Below are 16,267 nucleotides of genomic sequence, written 5' to 3'. Positions count from 1 at the left end.
CACCCAGAGAGGACCCTAGAGAGAGTTGGAGGTCTGTACCACTTGTTAGCCAAAGCACCAGCCATCGTGATCCTGAGATAAATGGATCGCAGGCTCCTGGGTGTGTTGTCCAGTGTGGTGGTCTCGCCAAGAGCGGTGGTGGGAACCTGATACTTCGCCCAAGGTGATGCAGTCTGAGGATGAGGGAGACCTGCAAAAGAAGCTTGCTACAGGTTGCCCGTGCAGGCGAAGGGAAAGCTAACGGTCTTGTGCACATTTGTCGATAGGAAAGCTTCAGATAGTTCCTCTGTCCCTCTCTTTCCCCTCCCGAGTTCCCAATTCTCCCACTATCTTCCTGTCTCCAACTACATCCTATCTTTGTCCCACCCCTCCCCTGACATCAGTCTGAAGAAGGGTCTCGACCCGAAACGTCACCCATTCCTTCTCTCCTGAGATGCTGCCTGGTCCTTCTTAGAAGGATGAGAGGGGATCTTATCGAAACGTATAAGATTATTAAGGGGTTGGACACGTTAGAGGCAGGAAACATGTTCCCAATGTTGGGGGAGTCCAGAACCAGGAGCCACAGTTTAAGAATAAGGGGTAGGCCATTTAGAACGGAGATGAGGAAAAACTTTTTCAGTCAGAGAGTTGTGAATCTGTAGAATTCTCTGCCTCAGAAGGCAGTGGAGGCCAATTCTCTGAATGCATTCAAGAGAGAGCTAGATAGAGCTCTTAAGGATAGCGGAGTCAGGGGGTATGGGGAGAAGGCAGGAATGGGGTACTAATTGCGAATGATCAGCCATGATCACATTGAATGGCGGTGCTGCCTCGAAGGGCCGAATGGCCTACTCCTGCACCTATTGTCTATTGTCTATTGTCTGATCCGCAGAGTTACTCCAGCATTAGATTTATCCATAGGAACCTCATCATAAACGGTTGCGTGGGTAAGCTCCAAGTCCTCATAGCACCCTTCCATATTCTGAGATGAGGCCTTCAAAAGAAAGGTGATTTTCCTTTTCGATTCATTTCCGATGTACCGTGAAACTGCAGCACAGTGGCACAGCTGGTAGAGCTGCTGCCTCACGGCGCCAGAGACCTGGGATCAATCCTGACCTCAGGTATTGGTGGTGGTGGAGTTTGCACCTTCTCCCTGTGACCGCAAGGGTTTCCTCTGGGTGCTCCGGTTTCCTCCCAGATCCCAAAGACATGCAGGTTTGTAGGTTAATTGGCCTCTGTTAGTTGCCCCGAGGGTGTAGTGGATGGATGAGAAAGTGGGATAAAATAGAACTGGCGTGAAGGGGCGATCGATTGTCAGCGTGCCCTCGGTGGGACGAAGGACCTGTTTCCATGCTGTATCTTTCCATTCAATCCGTCTACCATCTGCCAGTGCTTCACTTCCCCGCCTGACCCGCACATCCCTGGAGATCCAATGAGCCATCGACTGCTCAAAGCAAGAGAAAAAAATGTAAATGGGAAAGATCTGGATTAGAAAGATCTGAAGGAAATGCTGGGCACATGCATCAGGTCAGGCAGCATTTGTGGAGGCAGGGACAGAATTGACACTTTGGGTCAATCACCGTCTATCGATGGAACAAACCTGTCCACAGATTCTCCTGTGCATTTCCAATTTTTTGCTGCATTTATATCAATTTACTGGGTAAATTTTTTTTTGAATAAGCACTGAGCAGCCACTGCCTGGGTAGAAAGATTCTATAGATGTGGTGCCCAGAAGCGGAGGAATTTTTGTTAAATGCCCACCGCCCTATCCTTTTGTTCTAACCACAGGCAATTACCAGTTTCAGTGAGACAATCCCCCCCCCCTCCCCCGCTTACTCTTCTGCACTGCAGGGGCCCAGCTCCAGATCGCTCCCTCCCTCCACACAAGGGCAATCCCTTCAGTCCCAGAGTGGGGGGGGGGGGGGGGGGGGGAAAGAAAGAATGGGAGAGCTAAATCGGATTCATCTCATCGGTAGGTGCCACAGTGGTGCAGCTGGTAGTGCTTCTGCCTCAGTGCTCCAACAACCCGGATTCCATCCTGACCTCTGGAGCTTGCACATCGGTTTTCACTGGGTGCTCTCACGTGCTAAAGACGTGTAACTGGCTTTGCAATTTGCCTCCTGGTATGCAAGTGAGGTGGAATTTGGGATGAATCGATGGAAAATGGGGCCACACAGAATGAGATAGCATGCACTCGGTTGGCTGAAGGGCCTCTTTCTTTAGACTTTGGAGCTTCTTTAAAGATACATTGAGGAAACAGGCTATTCGGCCCACCGAGTCTGCGCCGACCGGCGAACACCCCGTACACTGGGACTATCCTACTCACAAAGGCCATTCTACAATTTACAGAAGTCAATTAACCTACCAACCATGTCTTTGGAGGGTGGGAGGAAACCGGAGCACCCAGAGAAAACCCACGTGGTCACAGGGAGAAAGTCCAAACTCTGTACAGACAGCACCCATAGTCAGGATCAATCCCGGGTCTGGCAGCTGTAAGGCAACAAGTCTACCACTGTGCCTCTGTGCCACCCTAAAAATGCTTGCTCCACCCGTGACTCACACCACCATAAGGTGGATTCTTCTCTGCAAAGTTTATGATGTTTTGTGTGAGAATATGTCTTGACCCGATACGTCACCTATCCATGTACCCCAGAGATGCCTGACCCACTGTTATCCCAGCATTCCGCACTGCAAGACTATCAAGACTCGAAAATGCATTAATATCTGATAATAGCAACAAAATTAATATTGTTTCGCAGCTGCAAGAATGAGGGATGGGGACCTGTAAACAGCATGAGAGAAATGGCTGGAGGCCACAGCAGGATATTTGTGGCAATTTTTACCCAATTGGTGGGAATAGGAATCGTTTACAAGGGGTTCTGGCTTCAGTTCACCTGAGTAATGAGTCCCATCAGGTTCTAAATGCAACCTGCTGTGCTAAAGCAGTCACGGCCTGCTGGATCCATCCACGAACCCACATCGCAACATCAACGCAAATCCACAGAGGCAGGAACATTGTCCCCGCATTAATGGTGCAAACTAAAAACCGTAGAAGTATATTTATATCTTACCAAGGAGAAGGGGTTGTTCTAAGCGAGAAAGTGCAGGAGGAACTCAACTGGTCAGACAGCATCAGTGGAGGGAATGGACAGACGGCGTTTCTCTCTTGTGGTAATCGCCCTGCAAAGCGCAGAATGAGTCACATTCACCCTGTTTGAGCCTCCACGTTGCAGGAAACTGATAACTTCACTGGAGAGGTGCAGAGGTGATCGATGAAGACATCGGCAGAAGTGGAAAATTGTAGCCGTGAGGAAGGGTTGGGGAGGCTGAGGTTGTTTTCTTTGGAGTAGAGGAGGTCAATGGGAGACTTAATTGAGTTGAGATTGAGTTGATGAAGTAATGGAAAGAACCTACTTACTCAGCAAAGGAGTATAAAAAACCAAGGGAGGTGGATTTGAAGTAATTGGAAGGACTAGAGCGAATGAGGAAATGTTTTCACCATCAGGGCTGTGGGGAGTACAGCTCAATGTTGAAGGGTTGGTAGAGGCAGAAACTCATCATATTTAAGAGGTACCAGGGTGTGTACATAAAGAGCCCTAACCTGCAGGGTAGGGACCCAATACTTGAAGGTAAGATTAGGCTGGGGACCTCATTACTAAAACCAGCACAGTCGTGATGTGCCAAATGACTTCCTCCTGCCCTGTAAACGTTTTATGATCCTATAGCGCAATCCCACTTCAGCAAGGCACTAATTTACCAAATCTCATCCTTGTTTGCAAGTCCCTCCAAGGGTCTATCACTGCAACCCCCTCCTATTCTGATCTGCCGAGATTTCCACGATCACTAAATTGTGGCCATCACCAACTCCATCACTTATGGCTGTGCCAAGTCCTAAGCTCTAGAGTTCCCTCTCTAAAACTTTCTCTCCTCCTTGAAGGTGGTTCTTGGAACTCCCCTCTTTGACCAAGAGTTTGGCCACCCGAATTATTGTCTTCTGTGGCTCGTTGTCACATCTTGTTTTGTACCACTCCTGTGAGGCATCTTGGGAAGTTTTACCAAATATCAATTGTAATTGGTGTTGTTGGCAAAATGATGTAACATGAATCTGTCGCGCGTATGTCGATAGTGTAGAGACAGAGCAGGAGAGAAGGACTTGTCTAATTCCATAAGTAACCTTTTTGGTTAGAGATTAAACTGGAAAGGGATATGATGCAACATGACATATACTGGGCACAGCAGTAGAGCCCAACCTAACAGACAGTCTACATCTCTCAGCACTATTAAGCTTTCCATCTCACTCTCAGCCACACCCTCCCTTTAGGGTGGCACAGCGGTAGAGCTGCTGCCTTACAGCACCAGAGACCAGGGTTTGATCCTGACTACCGGTGCTGTCTGTGTAGGGTTTGTACATTCTCCATGTGACCGTGTGAGTTTTCTCCGGGTGCTCCCACACTCCAAAGACGTGCAGGTTTGTAAGTTAATTGGTTTTGTCCCAAGTACGGGGTGATCGCTGGTCAGTGTGGATTCATTGGGCTGAAGGGCCTGTTTCTGCACGGTATCTCTAAAGTCTAAAGGATATTGTATGGGTGGCACATGAAATTAAGGCCTGTTGATCTTTATCAGATTGTTTCATATTTCATAATTTAATAGGAAGACGACATTTGGCTCGTGCGTTTTGGTCAGTTCTCAGAGCGATTGCCCACTCCCCCCACCCCACACCTTTACTCACGCCCTTTTGATTTCACCTCCACCCCCCTCCCACCCCCAGATCCCTCTGTATCTGCAGATCAGCCAGATCATAGAACAGTATGGCACAGGAACAGGCCCTTCAGCCCATAATGTCTGTGCCAAACATGATCCCACAATAAACAAATCTCATCTGCCTGCACATGATCCATATTTCTCCATTTCTACATAATTATCGATCTAAAAACTTCAAATGCCACTATTGTCTCCTCCTCCACAACCACCGCTGGCAATCCAGACACCCCCACCTCAAACTTGCTCAGCACATCTCCTTTAAACTTAACCCCCCCCCCTTACCTTAAAGCTATGCTCTCTAGTCTTTGACATTTCCACTCTGCAGACAAAGGTTCTGACTGTCTCCACTATCCATGCCTCCCATAATTTTATATACTTCTGTCAGGTCTCCCCTCAACTCAAAAAGCGTTCCAGAGAAAACAATCCAGGAGATCGAGGTCTGTTTTTAGCTTTGGTCTTTCGGTTACATCTGATGCGCTTCAGGTCTTGGGGTCATCCTGTATTTTCACAGAGTGGTGACTAAGAGGATGAGGGTGGCTGGCAGGGAGGAAATAACACGAGCTTCGTATTAGCCGAGGCCTTTGTCAGCATTTCACATGTTTTACCTTAAAGGAAACCAGGCTTCATATATCTTAGCATTTACAGCTCGCAAGGCTCACAGGGAATTCCAGCAAAGAATGTATCAGCACTTAATGCAACGTGAACCTTGTGACATTTAATGAATCATTGTACCTCATTTAGACAGGCCTCGGTGTTTGTCATACTACATCCAGTAAAAGCAGAAAGGTTTACAAGGTTTACAGCAGGAGCAAAGAAGCACAAGAAAAAAAATTAGTTTCAATTTAAAAAAAAATTGAGATTGTTTACTTTTTCCAGGCATTTTTTGGGCATCCAGCTTTATAATCTACATGGAGATTTCTCTGCAGCTCACAGACTATACAGAAGCATAGACATGTCCTGTCATATATGTTCTTGTACATAGATGTTTAAAGCGTTTTTAATCCAAATTTGTTTGTTTAGCATGTGATGATTTAACATGTCTTGGCTTTCAACAATTACCATTGCAACATGGATGCTACTTTTAAAAATGTCAAGACACTGTTAATCAAGTATTTATTGTAAAATATAAACCTCTGTAAGCACTTTTAAAATTTTCAGTTTTTGTAACATTTAGACTTTTAATGTTGTGCGTTGTTAATGTATTATTTGTGAGATTAAACACAATAAAAGTGTCGCCATTTGATGAATTCAAGCTTGTTGGCCGTTTCCGCTTCAAATTTATCCCTTCTCTTCAAAATCCATCTTTAGTTGAGAGATACAAAATCATGTGGGCAATTGATGGGGGAATTGGAGAATCAAGAACCAGTGCATAGGTTTAAGGTGAAAAGGGAACAATTTTCATAGGAACCCGAGGAACAACTTTTTTGACACAGAGGGTGGTGGGTAAATGGAATGAGTGCTAGAGGAGGCAGTTGAAGCAGGCACTATCAGCATTTAAAAGATATTGAGACAGATACATAGATGGGAAAGGTTTAGAAGGATGGGCCAAATGCAGGCAGGTGGGGCATCTTGGTCAGTGCGGACGAGTTGGGCCGATGGACCTGTTTCCATGCTGTGTGATTCTATACACTTCCCACACAATAGGGACAATTTTACAGAGGCCAATTAACCTACAAATCTGCACTACAAATCTTTGGAACCTGGGAGGAAACTCACGCGGTCATAGAGTGTTCAAAATTCACACTGTCAGTACCAGAGGCCATGATAGAATCCGGCTCTCCGGCACTGAGACAGTGGCTCTACCAGCTATGCTACTGTGCCGCCCTGATAGTGTCTCTCTGATAGAGGTTGCTTATGCAACACAAATTCTTCAAAGCTGTCTAAATTCAGTTGTGTCCTGAATTGGAAAATGTCAAATAACATTTCTTTCCATTTATATAGTTACAAAAATAAGTATTTGGTGCCTTGATACTTTGCTGCTTTGATAGTTTTGTTCATTTTCACAATTTGGACCGCATTATTTTCTTGAATTCCCTTTCTGTTCTTATTCACAAAATGCTGGAGTAACTCAGCAGGTCAGGCAACATCTCAGGAGAGAAGGAATGGGTGACGTTTTGGGTCGAGACACTTCTTTAGACCCTTTCTGTTCTTGGTCTGCCTTCGTCATCTTGTTATCATGTTTAAGCACTGGGATTAATATTGCCCCTTCCCTTGCTTATCGATCACGGTTGGATTGATCACCCATTAGGCTGCAGCCCTGTGTAAAGTTTTGGTTGTTACAGTACAGGATGCATTTGACTGCATGAGAGAGGGTGTAGAAATTAACAGGTATGTTACCTGGGCTGGAGCAGCACAATTAAGATGAGAGCATATCTAGGCAGGAGTTACCCCAATGGACCAAGAAGACAAAACATGCTTGACTGAGAGTCAAGTCATGAGATTCAAGAGTGTTTAATTGTCATATTGTCAGTGGAGCAGTACAGTTCTTACTTGCTGCAGCTTAACAGGCCCATAAACTCAAAACACACTAGTAATATACGAGAATCAAAAATATAATAAATTAATAACCATAATAGTGCTATTAAAGACACAGTCCAAAGAAGTTCATAGTTGCTGAGGTTATAGTGCAGTGTTCAAGAGCCTGATGGTTGCTGGGAAGGGGCTGTTCTTCTACCTGGTGGTCACGGTTTATGGGCTGCTGTACCTTCTTCTCAAGGCAGGAGTGAAATGAGAGCGTGGCCAGGGTGGTGTGGGTCTTTGGTGATGTTGGCTGCCATTTTGAGGCAGCATCTCCCAATAGATCCATTCGATGGTGGGGAAGTCAGTGGTGCAGCAGAAAATTATAAATGGGTTGCATTTGTTTAACTTGGCAGAAGTTACATAACAGGGATGTTGATTTAAAGGAATTGGGAAGAGGATTAGCTGGAAGTTGAGGAAAAATGTTGATGTTCAAACAATAGTAAGAGTCTGGAACTTACTGCATGAAAGTGTGTTGGAGGGAAAGACACTTGTTGCATTTTAAATATATCTGGATTAGTACTTGAAGACCTGTAGGTTTATGTATGTGGGATTAATTTAAAATTAATCTGGCTAGCAATTAAAACAATAGGCCAAACAGGCTTGTGTGGTAGAATTCTACGATTCTGCACCAATTTAACTGCAATAGTAAAGCTCGGCATATTTATTTACTAGTTGTGCACAGCATTCAGTGCTTTAAAAAAAAATTTCACGACCGGTGAAGTTTATTTATCAACGGCTGAGCTCAGCCTACACAAGTCAATTCACTTCTCCAGCCTTGTCCTGGAAATTTAAAATCACTGTTGATAATTCTAGCTGCTCCCTGTTAAATAGAACATCAACTCATATGATGATAATCTCTAGTTATTCCCTTAAATCAGGTTACCCAAGAAAACAAACAGTAACTAAAAGATACAAGAGGGACAAATAGGTTATATGCAAGTATTCACTGGAGTTTAGAAGGATGAGAGGGAATCTTATCGAGACATATAAAATTATAAAAGGACTGGACCAGCTAGATGCAGGAAAAATGTTCCCAATGTTGGGGGAGTCCAGAACTAGGGGCCAGTCTTAGAATAAAGGGGAGGCCATTTAAAACTGAGGTGAGAAGGAACTTTTTCACCCAGTGAGTTGTGAATTTGTGGAATTCTCTGCCACAGAGGGCAGTGGAGGCTAAATCACTGCATGAATTTAAGAGAGAGTTAGCTAGAGCTCTGGGGGCTAGTATCAAGGGATATGGGGAGAAGTTGGGCACAGGTTACTGATTGTGGATGATCAGCCATGATCACAATGAATGGCGATGCTAGCTCAAAGGGCCGAATGGCCTCCTCCTGCACCTATTTTCTATGCTTCTAGAGTTGGAGGTTGAGGTGAGACCGACTAAGGTGAGAACCATAAATTTGCTAATCAGATAATCCTTTTTGGCTCGTCTTTGGGAAATGGGTGGAAACCGAGCACCTGGAGGAAGTCCACGTGGTCACAGGGAGAACATGCAAATTCCACACAGACAGAACCCAAGGTCAGGATCAAACTGGGGGCTCTGAATAATGTTTTATTATCCTCATGGCCCATTAGAATGTTCATACTTTCATTACAGTTCTTCTGTGCATCGTGTTCCAGATGACTTAATGCGTTTTATTTTTAATATTTCGTCGCTACATTCTACAGAAACGTAGAATATTTATTACCTTAGAAAATTAATCGAGACTGTTTAATATAAGTTTTCCCTTAAACCAAGTTTAGTGTAGAGATACAGCTTGGAAACAGGCCCTTCGGCCCACTGAGTCTGCACCGACCGGATATCCCCGCACACTAACACTACGCACACCAGGGACAATTCACACATACACCAAGCCAATTAACCTACATACCTGTACGTCTTTGGAGTGTGGGAGGAAACCGAAGATTGCGGAAAAACCCCATACAGGTCATGGGGAGAACGTACAAACTCCGCAGACAGCACCTGTAGTCAGGATTGAACCCGGGTCTCTTGCGCTGTTAAGCAGTAGCTCTACCGCTGCGCCACTGTTCCGCCCTGGCTTCTGTCAGTTCACTGAAGTGGAAACAGTTAACTTTAAAATAATTAGAGACTATTATATTAACATGTTAAAAGACCTTTGTAATAATTGACACATTGTCAATATGAGATATACTTTACATGGATTGAGGGTTCAGCATCAGTCAATAGGCATCATAGTGTAGTAAAAGACTCCGAGACAAAATAGCTACAATATTGATTGGTGCATTATTTTTCATTGTCATTAAATCTTGCATTGTTATTATCATCACAACATTAGCTAGAGTGCTTGCTCATTAAGCAACATTGATCATCATATTGATTGCTTTTTTTAAAAGGTGAAATTAGGCTCGGTTAAATAAGTACAGGTCACAATGGATAGTCAGTCTAAGCAAGAATTTACCTTTAACATTAGATCAGCTCATCCATCCTTCTAGTGCTTGTCATCAAGTCAAATTTCTTTTATATTTTAACAGTATCAGTTAAAATAACTACCACATCATTAAAACTGCATAAATGACAGAACAATCACTTTATTAAAGACGCTCTTGAGATTTATAACACCTCAAATATCTCACACCAGCTCATTTTTCCCATTTAATCTTCACGATGAGAGATACTTCTATCTGAATAGTAAGACTACCCAAGCTGACAATACTACGGTCAATTGGAGTGGAGATAACTGGATAACCTTTTTCACTGAGATTTCACTGAGCAAAATACAAGCTGCTGAAGGAAGACGGAGGGTCAGGTAGAATCTTTGGAAGGAAATGGAGTCATTATTTTGGATCGGGACCCTTCCTCAAGAATTAAAGAGTGGAGAAGATAAAGAGGAGGTGGAGTGGGGCAGCAGATGGCATGAGATAAGCGAGGAGGCATGGATCTTGGATGGAGTCAGGTGGGGGAAGAGAAGGGTGGGGATAACACCACAGGCTGAGGTGCGATTGATGGAGGTAACCAGGGGCTGTGGATGAGGAATTTTGATGGGAAAAAATAGAATATGGGACCTGAGCAGCAATCAGCAGCAGCAGCAGCAGCAGCAGCAGCAGCAATCAGCAGTAGCAGCAGCAGCAAGCAGCAGTAGCAGCAGCAAGCAGCAGCAGTAGCAAGCAGCACCAAGCTGTGTTGCTTGGGAAGTAGTGTGTGGGGATTGTGTGGGGATTGTGTGGGGATTGTGTGGGGATTGTGTGGGGATAGTAAGGAGTAAGACCTGTGTGATCTCCCGGACTAGTTTCGATCGCCTAGCTTGGGGTCGGAGAGGAATTTCCCGGATTTTTTCCCAAATTGGCCTGGGTTTTTTATCCGGTTTTTCGCCTCTCCCAGGAGATCACTCAGTTCTTTTGGGTGGGCGGTTGGAGCGGTTGGAGTAGCGGCCGGGCGGTAGGTTTAGTAACCGAGCGCGGGGCTTTGTTTGGAGAGTATGACTGCCAGGGCAGTTTTTTGTTCTGGGTGTCAGATGTGGGGAATCTGGGAGTCTGATAGTCTTCCAGACATCCACATCTGCGCCAGGTGTGACGAGATGGGGCTCCTAAGGGACCGTATTAGGAACCTGGAGCGGCAGATTGATGACCTCCGTCTGATCAGGGAGAGTGAGGAGGTTATAGATAGGAGTTACAGGGAGGTGGTCACTCCTAGACCACAGGAGGTAGACAAGTGGGTCACTGTTAGGGGGGGCAAGGAACAGAGGCAGGGACTAGGGAGTACCCCGGTGGCTGTACCCCTTGGAAATAAGTACTCCTGTTTAAGTACTGTTGGGGGGGACAGCCTACCTGGGGGCAACGACGGTGCCCGGGCCTCTGGCAAGGAGTCCGGCCCTGTTGCTCAGAAGGGTAGGGAAAGGAAGAGGAGAGCAGTAGTAATAGGGGACTCTATAGTGAGGGGGTCAGATAGGCGTTTCTGTGGACGCAGTCGGGAGACCCGGATGGTGGTTTGCCTCCCTGGTGCCGGTGTCCGGGATGTGTCTGAGCGTGTCCAGGATATCCTGAAAGGGGAGGGAGAGGAGCCAGAGGTCGTGGTACATATAGGTACCAACAATATAGGTAGGATAAGGGAAGAGGTCCTGAAAGGAGAATTTAGGGGGCTAGGAAGAGAGTTAAAAAAAAGGACTTCCAAAGTAATAATCTCAGGCTTACTGCCTGTGCCACGCGATAGTGAGAATAGGAATGGAGTGAGGTGGAGGATAAATACGTGGCTGAGGAACTGGTGCAGGGAGCAGGGTTTCAAGTTTCTGGATCATTGGGACCTCTTCTGGGGGAAGTATGACCTGTACAAAAAGGACGGGTTGCATCTGAACCCGAGGGGAACCAATATCCTGGCGGGGAGATTTGCTAAAATAACTGCGGAGACTTTAAACTAGTACGGTTGGGGGGAGGGACTCAAACACAGATAGCTAATAGGCAGTGTGTGAGGCAGGAGGCAGAAAAGGGAAACACTCAGACCCAATATGTAGGAGAGAAAGAAGGGAAAAGAAATAAACTGAGAATAAGAAATGATGGGTCCCTTAAATGTGTATATTTTAATGCTAGGAGCATTGTAAGAAAGGTGGATGAGCTTAGAGCCTGGATTGACATCTGGAAGTATGATGTTGTGGCGATCAGTGAAACATGGTTGCAGGAGGGTTGCGATTGGCAATTAAATATTCCAGGATTTCATTGTTTCAGATGTGATAGAATCGGAGGGGCAAGAGGTGGGGGTGTTGCATTGCTTGTCAGGGAGGATATCATAGCAGTGCTTTGGCAGGACAGACTAGAAGGCTCGATTAAGGAGGCTGTTTGGGTGGAACTCAGAAATGAGAAAGGTTTAGCAACACTTATAGGGGTGTATTATAGACCGCCAAATAGGGAACGAGAATTGGAAGAGCAAATATGTAAGGAGATAGCAGATATTAGTAGTAAGCACAGAGTGGTGATTGTGGGTGATTTCAATTTTCCGTATATAGACTGGGAATCACATTCTGTTAAAGGGCTGGATGGTTTGGAGTTTGTAAAATGTGTGCAGGATAGTTTTTTGCAGCAATACGTAGAGGTGCCTACCAGAGAAGGGGCAGTGTTGGACCTCCTGTTAGGAAATGAGATGGGTCAGGTGACGGAGGTATGTGTTGAGGAGCACTTTGGGTCTAGTGATCATAATGCCATTAGTTTCAATATCATTATGGAGAAGGTCAAATCTGGACCAAGGGTTGAGATTTTGGATTGGAGAAAGGCTAATTTTGAGGAGATGAGAAAGGATTTAAAAGGAGTGAAATGGAAATTGTTGTTTTATGAAAAGGATATAATAGAGAAATGGAGGATATTTAAAGGTGAAATTTTGAGAGTACAGAGTCTTTATGTCCCTGTTCGGTGGAAAGGAAAGAATAATAATTTGAAAGAGCCGTGGTTTTCCAGGGAAATTGGACACTTGGTTCGGAAAAAGAGGGAGATATACAATAAATATAAGCGGCAGGGAGTAAATGAGGTTCTTGAGGAATATAAAGAATGTAAAAGGAATCTTAAGAAGGAAATTAGAAAAGCGAAAAAAAGATATGAGGCTGCTTTGGCAAGTAATGTAAAAGTAAACCCCAAGGGGTTCTACAGATATGTCAATAGCAAAAGGATAGTGAGGGATAAAATTGGTCCATTAGAGAGTCAGAGTGGACAGCTATGTGCTGAGCCGGAAGAAATGGGGGAGATATTAAACAATTTCTTTTCTTCGGTATTTACCGAGGAGAAGGATATTGAATTATGTGAGGTAAGCGAAACAAGTAGAGTAGTGATGGAAATTAGGAGGATTAAAGAAGAGGAGGTACGGACACTTTTGAAGAATATAAAAGTGGATAAGTCTCCAGGTCCTGATAGGATATTCCCTAGGACATTGAGGGAAGTTAGTGCAGAAATAGCAGGGGCTATGACGGAAATATTTCAAACGTCATTAGAAACAGGGATGGTGCCGGAAGATTGGCGCATTGCGCATGTTGTGCCGTTGTTTAAAAAAGGTTCTAAAAGTAAACCTAGCAATTATAGACCTATTAGTTTGACGTCTGTGGTGGGAAAATTAATGGAAAAGATACTTAGGGACAATATATATAATTATTTGGATAATCAAGGCCTGATTAGAAACAGTCAACATGGATTTGTGCCTGGAAGGTCATGTTTGACTAATCTTCTTGAATTTTTTGAAGAGGTTACCAGGGAAATTGATAAGGGCAAGGCTGTGGATGTTGTCTATATGGACTTCAGTAAGGCATTTGACAAGGTTCCACATGGAAGGTTGATTAAGAAGGTTAAATCGTTGGGTATTAATAGTGAGGTTGCAAGATGGATTCAACAATGGCTGAATGGGAGATACCAGAGGGTAACGGTTGACAATTGTATGTCAGGTTGGAGGCCAGTGTCTAGTGGAGTGCCCCAAGGATCTGTGTTGGGTCCACTGTTGTTTGTCATTTACATTAATGATCTGGATGATGGTGTGGCAAATTGGATTAGTAAATATGCAGATGATACTAAGATAGGTGGAGTAGATGATAGTGAGGTAGATTTTCAAAGTCTACAGAGAGACTTGGGCCTTTTGGAAGGGTGGGCTGAAAGATGGCAGATGGAGTTTAATGCTGATAAGTGTGAGGTGCTGCATTTTGGTAGGACAAATCAAAATAGGACGTACAGGGTAAATGGTAGGGAATTGAGGAATGCAGTGGAACAGAGGGATCTGAGAATAACTGTGCATTGTTCCCTGAAGGTGGAATCTCATGTGGATAGGGTGGTGAAGAAGGCGTTTGGTATGCTTGCCTTTATAAATCAGAGCATCGAGTATAGAAGTTGGGATGTAATGTTGAAATTGTACAGGGCATTGGTGAGGCCGAATCTGGAGTATGGTGTGCAGTTCTGGTCGCCAAATTATAGGAAGGATGTCGACAAAATGGAGAGGGTACAGAGGAGATTTACTAGAATGTTGCCTGGGTTTCAGCACTTAGGCTACAGAGAGAGGTTGAACAGGTTGGGTCTTTATTCTTTGGAGCGTAGAAGGTTGAGGGGGGACTTGATAGAGGTTTTTAAAATTTTGAGAGGGACGGACAGAGTTGACGTGGGTAGGCTTTTCCCTTTGAGAGTGGGGAAGATTCCAACAAGGGGACATAGCTTCAGAATTGAGGGACAAAGGTTTAGGGGTAACATGAGGGGGAATTTCTTTACTCAGAGGGTTGTGGCTGCATGGAATGGACTTCCGGTGGAAGTGGTGGAGGCTGGCTCGATTTTATTATTTAAGAGTAAATTGGATAGGTATATGGATAGGAGGGGATTGGAGGGTTATGGTCTGAGTGCAGGTAGATGAGACTAGGTCAGGGAGAATGGTCGGCGTGGACTGGTAGGGCCGGACAGGCCTGTTTCCATGCTGTAGTTGTTATATATGTTGTTATATGTTAATAAGATGAGATGGGCAGATGGGGGAGGTGGGGATCCGATGAGAGGAGAGTGTTGGTGATGGACAAATGGAATGGGTGAAGAAGAAGCTGGGTGAAAGTGGGCAGAGTCTTGTGGGGAAAAAGTTTGTCTCGGAGGATCAGGATGGATAACTGAAATTAGACAAAATCAATGTTCAGGCCATTGGGTTGTAGACTACCAAGGAGGAATACGAGGCGCTGTTCCTTTAGTTTGTGTTTGGCCTCACAATAGACAATAGACAATAGGTGCAGGAGGAGGCCATTCGGCCCTTCGAGCCAGCACCGCCATTCAATGTGATCATGGCTGATCATTCTCAATCAGTACCCCGTTCCTGCCTTCTCCCCATACCCCCTGCTTCCGCTATCCTTAAGAGCTCTATCTAGCTCTCTCTTGAATGCATTCAGAGAATTGGCCTCCACTGCCGTTTGAGGCAGAGAATTCCACAGTCACAACTCTCTGACTGAAAAAGTTTTTCCTCATCTCAGTTCTAAATGGCCTACCCCTTATTCTTAAACTGCGGCCCCTTGTTCTGGACTCCCCCAACATTGGGAACATGTTTCCTGCCTCTAACGTGTCCAACCCCTTAATAATCTTATACGTTTTGATAAGATCTCCTCTCATCCTGGCAGTGGAGGAAGCCAAGGACAGACAGGTCAATCTGAAGAAGGGTCTCGACCCGAATCGTCACCCATTCCTTCTCTCCAGAGATGCTGCCTGACCCGCTGAATTACTCCAGCATTTTGTATCTATCTTCAGCTATAATGGGGATGGGAATTAAAATGGCTAGCAATCAAGAGGTCTAGGTGCTCAGGTGGAAATTGAACTGCTAATGAAGAGGGGGAGATTGATATTCCACAGAATGTACATGTATCCAACATCCATTCAATGCCTTTCTTTCTGGAAGAGGCTGGTAAGTTTTTGGTTCCAATGCCTTTTAAATTAACACATGGGATATTTGAAGAATCATAAATACTACAAGCATCTTTAATAAATATTCTGTCTGTTTCCCGATTAAATTGATATGCAACAAACCAATAGACACCCCCTTCAACTTATTGATTGAAGGAGTATAGAACATAGAACAGTACAGCACATCATAGAACTGGAACAGGCCCCACCACCCATATTGTCTGTGCTCAACAGGATGATGTTAATCTCCTCTGCCTGCACCCAAGCCATATCCCTCCATACCCTGGATTCTATATGCCTTTCAAAGCCTCTTAAACATCACAATCCTATCTGCTTTCATCATCACCCCTGACAATGCATTACAAGCACCACATCTTTATGTGTAAAATCATTGCCCCACACATCCGTATATAAAAACTCTCGTTTGTTTGTTTGTTCCTGAACTACAGCCAAAACGGTACACGATAGCGCGACAATTTTAGGCCCACCTTACTCACCGTCGTCCCTTTGGTGCTAATGGAAAAAGTTTCATTGAAATCGGTGTTATATTTTTTAAGTTATTCACATTTTAAAGTTTAAATCTATCTCCTAGGGAGGGAGGGGGGTGATGGGAGGGGGGATGGAGGAAGGGAGGGGGGAGGAGGGAGGATAAGAGGGGTTGAGGGGGCTGGAGTGG

This window comes from Rhinoraja longicauda, chromosome 31 (genome assembly GCF_053455715.1).
Source record: "Rhinoraja longicauda isolate Sanriku21f chromosome 31, sRhiLon1.1, whole genome shotgun sequence".
Classification (NCBI taxonomy): Eukaryota; Metazoa; Chordata; class Chondrichthyes; order Rajiformes; family Arhynchobatidae; genus Rhinoraja; species Rhinoraja longicauda.
This window is presented reverse-complemented; position numbering follows the sequence as displayed.